General features: G+C 38.6%; 1 pseudogene; it reads left to right on the top strand.

Moving 5' to 3' along the window:
- Positions 1 to 1,167: 1,167 nt before the first annotated feature.
- Positions 1,168 to 2,228, top strand: LOC103677305 (annotated as a pseudogene).
- The last annotated feature ends 6,919 nt before the right edge of the window (positions 2,229 to 9,147 follow it).

The raw sequence follows: 9,147 nt of genomic DNA, 5'->3' as shown, positions 1-9,147 counted from the left end.
ACACCCAGCGCTCCTCACAGGAAGTGCCCTCTTGATCGGCTGTTCTGAGTAGTGTTTACTTTTTCGTGTGGACTGAGGTGAGTGGGAGACCACTTTGAAAAGCTCTCCAGGAACTGACTTCTCAACCGGTTAGAATCGCTGGAAGTATTAACAACTAGAATTCTTCGGTCACTGGGGATATTTTCTATAATAAATAGAATATCTGAAGACATTTCAGGCACATGTTGTGTATTCAAATGACTACGGATTTTTTGAAAAGTATTTTGTGTACTGTCACTCTAATATATAATATCGAGTCCTCAGAAGCAGAGAGATTAGAGGCCAGGTAGTTAAGAGATATTGCAATAATCAAAGCAAATTGACTTAAAAATAGTAATCAAATAGAGATGTGAGAGATAATGGAAAAGGATGAGTCAAGGATAATTATCTGGCTTAAATGAGTAGATGGTGACACCATTTACAGGACAGATTGCAAATGGAGGATCGATTTGGGGACGTAGTATAGGTCCAGTAGAAGGAAGATAAGTGAATTCAATTTAGGTATATCGAGTTTGAAACACCTGTGGGATGTAAGGAGGTAACGATGTATGCAGTTGAATATATAGGTCTAGAACTTAGAGCTATAGGTAGGTGTTTGGGAATGACCAGTCTTTGCTTGTGACATAACGACAGGATATCCACTTCCAGTGTATATGTGTGTGTGTGTGTGTGTGTGCTAAGAATAAATAGAAATGTTCATAATTCAAAAAAACAGGTGAATATTCTTTTTGAATTTTGCTTCTGAGTAGCTTTATTTATTTATAATTTTTTATTATGTTAGTCACCATACAGTACATCCCAAGTTTTTGATGTAAAGTTCCATGATTCATTACTATTTTCTTGCAATTTTAGTTAATCTTAAAATTTCTATATTGTTTTTGCATTTTCATTTGACTTTATTAATGCATTATAATTGCAGACGGGATGGAAATGAATTATAAAGATGGTGCACTGTATTCTTGTCTCCTTCCATATATTCATTTATAAAGTACATAGTTATATTATACCCATTGGGTGTCAACCATATTTTTGACCAAGATAGGCATGCTTCCTGAGTTCATGGACTTTGTATTCTGATGGGGAGTCAGAACATAAATGTAAATAGAAATACAAAGTAGTAGTATGAAATTGGTGTCCATGACATGTTCTCCAGGTCGAGTCTCCTGTGGAATATGACTGTGTCTCCCTTTACAGGAAAGGAGAGGAAAAGGCCCAGAATCCCTTCGAGGTCCTATAACTAAGACGAGTTCTTAGGCTGGCACTAACAGAGCCTACTCTTCACTCCGGGCCACTCTGAAGCCCTCACCATGTCTTTGCAGAGCAACGCCCTAAGAACCACAGGGAGAGAGGCTCTGAAAACCATCGTTTTGTTGGGGTTGGGTATTGTGCCAGTGTCCTCCTCTTCTCCCATAACGTCCCTCCAATCTTGCATGGACACGAGCAGAGGCTCTTCAACAGGATTCCCACCCACATGGCTTTGGTTCTTCTCTCCACCGGGGTTCCACTCCCAATGGTGGGTTTTGTCTTTAGGCACCCCCTGTCCACTCTTGGGTGTACACGTGTCCATTACATCCACTGAATGACCTGTAGCACCACCTTGTGCTCCACCGGTGTCTTGAGCACTTTTCGGTGTGTCATTCTCTTCCCCAGGACAGTGGGGAGGATGCTCAGAGGATGAGCCCCCAAGGTCATTGGTCCTTCCCGTTCATCTGCTGGATCTCCAGTGTCTTAATTAGTATCTATGTTCCTGTGAAAGTGACTGGTCTCCAGGACACATACAACCATACCCAAGGCAAATGGTTTTGCTCCTCCTTAGGTCCTAATACAGGTCTTGTCTTCTCATGGTCCATCTCTGGCGCCATGTTTATTGGGCTCATGGTCTGGTGCAGTGGCTCCATGGTGCTGCTCCTGCACGGGCACCATCAGAGAGTGCGGTGTATTCACACCCCTGATGGTTACTGCAAATTCCCCCAGAGACCAGAGCCACCCGTACCATCCTGATGCTGGTGACCACATTTGTTGTCTTCTACATGCGGAATTCCATTTTTGCTTTCTATGTCATTACTTTAATAGGCTCTTATCTATGCATACTTGATGCATACTTCTTATGTTTTGGCTTCATGTTTCCTACTATTTGTCCCTTACTGCTGATCCTTAGGGATTCTATAGCTCCTAATTTCTGCTTTTGAATGTTGAAAATGATTAAGAACTTAAATTTATAGATGTCAGCTTCAACAATAGCCATGAGTACCTGTTCAGTAATCATTCATTGAATACCAGTTTTTTACGTGAAATACACAATGATCTTTTCTTATTTGAAATATTGCTTCTAATTTGATTATGGTAGTCACCATACAGTACATCATTAGTTTTTGATGTAGTGTTCATTGTTTGTGTATAACACCCAGTGCTCCAGGCAATACGTGCCCTCCTTAATACCCATCACCAGACTAACCCATCCCTCCACCCCCGCCCTGAAACCCTCAGTTTGTATCCCGGAGTCCAGAGTCTCTCATGGTTCCTCTTCCCCTCTGATTCCCCCCACTTCATTTTTCCCTTCCTTCTCTTAATGTCCTCCCTGCTACTCCTTATGTTTCACAAATAAGTGAAACAATATGATAATTGTCTTTCTCTGCTTGACTTTTTTCACTTAGCATAATCTCCTCCAGTTCCATCCATGTTGATACAAATGTTGGGTAATCGTGCTTTTTTAAAAATTTTTTAAATAATTTTTATGTCAGTCACCATACAGTATATCCTTAGTTTTTGATGTAATGTTCCATGATTCATTATTTGCATACAACACCCAGTGCACCATTCAATACGTGCCCTCCTTAATACCCATCACTGGCCTATCCCAATCCCTCACCCCTCTCCCCTTTGAAGCCCTCAGTTTGTTTCCCAGAGTCCATAGTCTCTTGTGGTTCACTCCCCCTTCTGTTTACCCCCCCCTTCATTTTCCCTTCCTTCTCCTACCGATCTTCCTATTTTTTCTGTTCCATAAATGAGTGAAACCATATGATAATTCTTCTTCTGCTTGACTTATTTCACTTAGCATAATCTCCTCTAGTCCCGTCCATGTTACTGCAAATGTTGGGTAATTGTTCTTTCTGATGGCTGAGTAATATTCCATTGTATATATGGACCACATCTTCTTAATCCAGTCATTTGTTGAAGGGCATCTCGGCTCCTTCCACAATTTAGCTATTGTGGACAATGCTGCTATGAACATTGGGGTGCATATGGCCCTTCTCTTCACTACGTCTGTATCTTTGGGGTAAATGCCCTGTAGTGCAATTGCTGGTCATAGGGTAGCTCAATTTTTAACTTTTTGAGGGACCTCCACACTGTTTTCCGGAGTGGCTGTACCAACTTGCATTCCCACCAACAGTGTAAGAGGGATCCCCCTTCTCCACATCCTCTCCAATATTTGTTGTTTCTTGTCTTCTCAATTTTTGCCATTTTTACTAGCGTAAGGTGGTATCTCAATTTGTTTTTTTGTGTGTGTGTGAATTGCTAATTAGTATAATTATTAACATTCAGAGAATTGCAAAGCAGGAAATTTTCAGCCTTGACTGCTTATCATTCACATGACAGAACCAAATTAAAATAAAATAACAAAGCCACAGAATAAGTAACAAAATGTTCTATAAAATTTCTCAGGAAAAATGTATTTGAGAACTATAGAAATTATTCAGCAATGCAGATTGCCATTTTATTCCATTTCTATAAAATATTTTTTAAATATTTCAGAGATAATGCTTTGTAAAAAGGAACATCTACAGAGGCTGTATATTCAAGTCCCTCCAGATCACAGTGCAAGAACATATCTTCAATATATGTCCTTTCTACCAACCCCCAAATATCCTTTATTAAATATAATGTTGAATCTCCTTTATTGCTCACACAAAAGCTGAAAATTGTATTCCAAAGGAATTGATACATATTCTAAGCAGAAGAAAATTCACAGAAATACCCAGGCATGTTGGAGACCATGAAGAATTTTTAGTTATGCCTATTGGAAAAGAAAGAAGAAAGGGAAAAGCACAGTCATACAAAAAAAAATCCTCACACAAGTACTTTGAAATTGCTTTCTATCTGAGATTCAATTCAAAATTACTAACTAAAATTAATACTTATTCTTTTTGGTGGTTTTGATTTGAATTTCCTGATGGCTAATGATGTTGGACATTTTTTCATGTGTATGTTAGCCATTTGTATATCTTCATCGGAAAAGTGTCTGTTCATATCTTCTGCCCATTTTTTGATTTGATTAGTTGTTTCCCATGTATTGAGTTTGAGAAGTTCTTTGTGGATCTTGGATACTAGTCTTTTATCTGTAGTGTCATTTGCAAATATCTTCTCCCATTCCGTGGGCTGCCTCTTAGTTTTTTTGACTGTTTCCTTGGCTGTCCAGAAGCTTTTTATCTTGATGAAGTCCCACAAGTTCATTTTTTCTTTTGTTTCTCTTGCCTTTGGAGATGTGTAATTCTGCTTTTTGATGGGGTCTTTGCCTGGTTTTGGGATCAAGGTAATGCTGGCCTCATAGAATGAGTTTGGAAGTTTTCTTCTGTTTCTATTTTTTGAAACAGCATCAAGAGAATAGGTATTATTTCTTCTTTGAATGTTTCGTAGAATGCCCCAGGGAATCCATCAGCTCCTAGACTCTTGTTTTTTTGGGAGGTTTGGTCACTGCTTCAATTTCGTTACTGGTTATTGTTCTATTCAGATTGTCAATTTCTTCCTGTTACAGTCTTGGTAGTTTATAGGTTTCCAGGAAGGCATCCATTTCTTCCAGGTTGCTTAATTTATTGGCATATAGTTGTTGATAATAATTTCTAATAATAGTTTCTATTTCCTTAGTGTTAGCTGTGATCTCTCCCTTTTCATTCATTATTTTATTATTTTGGGTCCTTTCTCTTTTCTTTTGGATAAGTCTGGCCAGCGGGTTATCAATCTTATTAATTCTTTCAAAAACCAGCTTCTAGTTTCATTGATGTGCTCTACTGTATTTCTGGTTTCTAATTCATTGATCTCTGCTCTAATCTTGCTAATTTCTCTTCTGCATGGCATAGACTTTATTTATTGTTCTTGCTCCAGTTCTTTAAGATGTAAAGTTAGCTTGTGTATTCGTGATTTTTCTGTTCGAGTGAGGCTTGGATGGCTATGTATTTTCCCCATGGGACCATCTTTGCAGTATCCCATAGGTTTTGGACCGATGTGTTTTCGTTCTCATTGGCTTCCATAAATTACTTCAGTTCTTCTTTAATTTCCTGGTTGACCCAATCATTCTTAAGCAGGATGGTTCTTACCTTCCAACTGTTTGAGTTTCTTCCAAATTTTCCTTGTGATTGAGATCCAGTTTCAAAGCATTGTGGTCTGAGAATATGCAGGGAATAATTTCAGTCTTTTGGTATCAGTTGAGACCTGTTTTGTGACCCAGTATATGGTCTATTCTGGAGAAAGTTCCACATGCATTCAAAAAGAACGAGTATTCTGTTGTTTCAGGGTATAGTATTGGGTATATATCTATGAGGTCCATCTGGTCTAGTGTGTCATTCAAAGCTCTTTTTTCCTTGTTGATTTTCTGCTTAGATGATCTGTCTATTTCTGAGAGTGGAGTGTTGGGGTCCCCTACTATTAACGTATTATTATCTAGATGTATCTTTATTCTGATTAAGAGCTGACTTATGTAGTTGGCTGCTGACCTGTTTGGGACATAGATATTTATAATTCTTAGATCCTCTTGCTGGATACACCTGTTAAGAATACTACAGTGTCCTTCTGTATCTCTAACTACAGTCTTTTTTTTCATCCATTCACTTTTATTTTTTCTATAATATTTTTTTTATTATATTATGTTAGTCACCATACAGTACATCCCTGGTTTCTGATGTAAAGTTCGATGATTCATTAGTTGCATATAACACCCAGTGCACCATGCAATATGTGCCCTCCATACTACCCATCACCGGCCTATCCCATTCCACCACCCCACTCCCCTCTGAAGCCCTCAGTTTGTGTCTCAGAGTCTGTAGTCTTTCATGCTTCATTCCCCCTTCTGATTACCCCCCCTTTCTTTATCCCTTTCTTCTCCTACTGATCTTCCTAGTTCTTATGTTCCATAGATGAGAGAAACCATATGATAATAGTCTTTCTCTGCATGACTTATTTCACTTAGCATTATCTCCTCCAGTGCCGTCCATGTTGCAGCAAATGTTGAGAAATCATTCTTTTTGATAGCTGAGTAATATTCCACTGTATATATGGACCACATCTTCTTAATCCAGTCGTTTGTTGAAGGGCATCTCTGCTCCTTCCATGATTTAGCTATTGTGGACTATGCTGCTATGAACATTGGGGTGCATATGACCCTTCTCTTCACTACGTCTGTATCTTTGGGGTAAACACCCAGTAGTGCAATGGCTGGATCATAGGGTGGCTCAATTTTTAACTTTTTAAGGGACCTCCACACTGTTTTCCAGAGTGGCTGTACCAACTTGCATTCCCACCAACAATGTAGGAAGTATCCCCTTTCTCCACATCCTATCCAACAATTGTTGTTTCTTGCGTTGTCAATTTTTGCCATTCTAACTGGCGTAAGGTGCTATCTCAGTGTGGTTTTGATTTGAATTTCCCTGATGGCTAATGATTTTGAATGTTTGTTCATGTGTCCGTTAGCCATGTGTATGTCTTCATTGGAAAAGTGTCTGTTCATATCTTCTGCCCATTTTATGATTTATTTGTTTCTTGTGTATTGAGTGTTAGAAGTTCTTTGTAGATCTTGGATACCAGTCTTTTATCTGTAGTATCATTTGCAAATATATTCTCCCATTCCGTGGGCTGCCTCTTAGTTTTTTGGACTGTTTTCTTGGCTGTGCAGAAGCTTTTTATCTTGATGAAGCCCCACAAGTTCATTTTTATCTTTTCTCTCTCTTGCCTTTGGAGCTGTGTCATGAAAAAGTTTGCTGTGGCCGATGTCATAGAGGTTGCTGCCTATGTTCTCCTCTAGGATTTTGATGGATTCCTGTCTCACATCGAGGTCTTTCATCCATTTGGAGTTTATCTTTGTGTATGGTGTGAGAGAGTGGCCAAGTTTCATTCTTTTGCATGCAGCTGTCCAATTTTCCCAGCACCATTTATTGAAAAGACGGTCTTTTTTCCACTGGATGTTTTTTCCCGCTTTGTCAAAGATTAGTTGCCCAAAGAGCCAAGGGTCCATTTCTGGATTTTCTATTCTGTTCCATTGGTCTATGTATCTGTTTTTGTGCCAGTACCATGCTGTCTTTGTGATCACAGCTTTGTAGTACAACTTGAAATCTGGCATTGTGATGCCCCCAGCTTTGTTTTTTCTTTTGAACGATTCCTTGGCAATTCAGGGCCTTTTCTTGTTCCACACAAATTTAAGGGCTGTTTGTTCCAGTTCTTTGAAAAATGTCATTGGAATTTTGATCAGGATAGCATTGAAAGTGTAGATTGCCCTGGGTAGCATGGACATTTTAACTATGTTAATTCTTCCAATCCATGAGCATGAAATATTTTTCCATCTTTTTGTGTCTTCTTCAATGTCTTTCAAGATTGATTTGTAGTTTCTAGAATATTGATCCTTTACGTTTCTGGTTAATTCCAAGATAACGTATGATTTTTGGTGCTATTGTAAACGGGATGGATTCCCTAATTTCTCTTTCTTCAGTCTCATTGTTCATGTATAGAAATGCAACTGATTTCTGAGCATTGATTTTGTATTCCGCCACGTTACTGAATTGCTCTATAACTTCTAGTAGTTTGGGGGCGGATTCCTTTGGGCTTTCCATATAGAGTATCATGTCATCTGTGAAGTGAGACAGTTTGACTTCTTTGCCGATTTGGATACCTTTTATCCCTTTTTGTTGTCTGATTGCTGTTGCAAGGACTTCTAGTACTATGTTGAATAATAGTGGCGAGAGTGGGCATCCTTCGAGTTCCTGATCTTAAGGGAAAGGCTTCCAGCTTTTCCCCATTGAGAATGATATTTACTGTAGTCTTTTCATAGATGGTTTTTTAAATTGAGGAATGTACCCTCCATCCCTACACTCGGAAGGGTTTTAATCAGGAGAGGATGCTGTATTTTGTCAAATGCTTTTTCTGCATCTATTGAGAGAATCATATGATTCTTGGCTTTTTTCTTGTTGATATAATCTATCACACTGATAGATTTGCGAATGTTGAACCACCCTTGCATCCCAGGGATGAATCCCACTTGGTCATGTAGGATAATTCTTTTAATGTACTGTTGGATCCTATTAGCAAGGATCTTGTTGAGAATTTTGGCATCAATATTCATCAGGGAAATCGGTCTGTAATTCTCCTTTTTGATGGGGTCTTTGCCTGGTTTGGGGATCAAGGTAATACTGGTAGTTTTCCTTCTGTTTCTATTTTTTGAAATAGCTTTAGGAGAATAGGTGTTATTTCTTTTTTGAATGTTTGGTAGAATTCCCCAGGGAATCCATCAGGCCCTGGTGTTTTGTTTTTTGGAAGGTTTTTAATCACTGTTTCAATCTCTTCATAATTAATTGGTCTGTTTAAACAATCAATTTCTTCCTGTTTCAGTCATGGTAGTTTATAGGTTCCCAGGAAGGCCTCCATCTCTTCCAGGTTAATTTATTGGCATAAAACTGTTGATAAAAGTGTCTAATGATCCTTCCTATTTCATTGGTGTTGGTTGTGACCTCTCCCTTTTCATTCATAATTTTATTAATTTGGGTCCTTTCTCTATTCTTTTGGATAAGTCTTGCCAGTGGTTTGTCTATTTTATTTATTCTGTCAAAGAACCAGCTTCTAGTTCTGTTGATCTGCTCTACTGTGCTCCTGGTTTCTAAGTCATTGATCTCTGCTCTAATCTTGATCAAGTGCTTTCTCGTGCATGGATTAGGCCTGTTCTTCTGTTGCTGTTCCAGCTTCTTGAGGTGAGAATATAAAAACTGCGTTTTCATTTTTCTATTCTTTTGAGTGAGGCTTGGATGGCTATGTATTTTCCCCTTAGGACTGACTTTGCAGCATCCCATAGGTTTTGGACCGTTGTGTTTTCATTCTCATTGGTCTCCATAAATTGTTTAAATTGATTTTTTA

The sequence above is a fragment of the Ursus maritimus genome, unplaced genomic scaffold (assembly GCF_017311325.1).
Source record: "Ursus maritimus isolate PB19 unplaced genomic scaffold, ASM1731132v1 scaffold_19, whole genome shotgun sequence".
NCBI lineage: Eukaryota > Metazoa > Chordata > Mammalia > Carnivora > Ursidae > Ursus > Ursus maritimus.
This window is presented reverse-complemented; position numbering and strand designations above follow the sequence as displayed.